The following is a 1,674-nucleotide window of genomic DNA, read 5'->3' on the forward strand; positions in this document are numbered from 1 at the left end:
CGGCGAAGCGCCGGAACGGTCGCCGGGTGGCGCGGGCGGCGGCGGCGGCGTGACTGAATGGGGGGTGGGAGTTGCGAGCGAGCGCGCGAGAGTCCAGCGCGCGGGAGCGGGCGCAGCAAATAAGCGGCGCGCGATTGAGTTTCGGCCCGCGCGCTGAACTACATATGACACGCGCGCTGTTTTGCGCGCCCGCTGAAGCAACTATATCGGTTGCGCGCGCGCTAAAACGGGCAATTTTAGCGCGCGGTGCTAGTGGCGCGGCTGTTGAAGATGCTCTTACTCCTCTATTTTTAGGTGGGTGGGCCCCTCCTTTCCCATTTGCCAAGTCATAATGACACAGTGAAACCCCATGAATGTAGCATTACTCGGCATCAGGGTGTATCACAAGTAAGAATTCAGAAATCCTCATTAAACAGACAATTTTCAAGCTGGTTTCCCTACTTGCACTCGAAGCAAACACACAACGACTGCCGTCACGCCATGGAGGTGGCCTTGACCGGAGACCTTGCTGGTGAAGGCGGCGGTGGCGTGGTGCGGCAGACCGGGCAAGTGGTGTTGCGGCGCAGCCACTCGCCGACGCACGCTGCGTGGAAGTAGTGCATGCACGCCGGCAGCACCCTGACGGTCTCGCCGTCGGCGAAGTCGGACAGGCACACGGGGCATGTGGCCTCCCGCCACCCGTCTCCCCTCCGGTACGCGCACACCAGCGCCTCCACCGACCGCACCTCCACGGCCACCTCCGGCTGAGGCTCGCCGTCACCGCGGCCCTGGGCTGGCTGCTGCTGCGCCTCACCGTCACTGGGCGGGCCTAGGATGTAGCGGGCCAGCCTGACGAGCGCGAGGACGAAGAGCACGCTGACGACGACGGCCACCCCCGCCTCGTAGGGCGTCCCGCCGTCATCACCGGGGCCGGAGTAGGCGTTGGAGGACATCGACCGACGACCGACGAGAAGGCTGCTAGCTGCCTTAGTTAGTTTGCGAGACTAAATAGCCTAAGCATGTGGCGTGCGGTGATTAACACGTACGCGCTACTTAATGGAAGAGTAACGATGGCTACGAGGCTGACGACTTGTTATAATCGGCACCATCCGTCGAGATCGAGTGATGTAACGCTCTCCGTTTCTTAGTTTGTCGGATCCGGCCAGTCAAAAACTAGCTACGATGAGAAGACTAGTTACATACGCAAAGCATTTATATATTGATCTCATGGGATGGATATTCTGGTCTGGTGTAGTAGCACAAGCAGACTTGCACGCTCGACGTTCATATATAGCTCGCGTCGTCGGAATTGCTCTTGTTGAGTCGCCTTGTTCTTTGGTAATTTCAACGTCGGAAAAATAAAATGAAGCCTGCACGTCACGACGTTTCTGAGGCACCAGTTATTAAACTAGACAATGAACTCGAGGCACATGTTACGATGGTCACCTCCAGATAAGTGAGATGAGTGAGGGACGCTGTGGATGTACAGATATTCATGGTGTTGTGGTGTATATATACAATTACACGGGAGGAACAAATTAAAGGGGGCGAGAAAAGACAGCAATCGCGCAATGCGTGCACGGCGACCTGCGCTCAGGTGGTTCAGGAGGAGCTGCATTCATGTACTCTGCTTCGTGTCGCTCAGACGACACCGGATGTTGCCGGCGCGGCGCGGCAGAGCGGGCAGGTGGCGCG

Source organism: Triticum aestivum, chromosome 4D (genome assembly GCF_018294505.1).
Source record: "Triticum aestivum cultivar Chinese Spring chromosome 4D, IWGSC CS RefSeq v2.1, whole genome shotgun sequence".
Taxonomy (NCBI): domain Eukaryota; kingdom Viridiplantae; phylum Streptophyta; class Magnoliopsida; order Poales; family Poaceae; genus Triticum; species Triticum aestivum.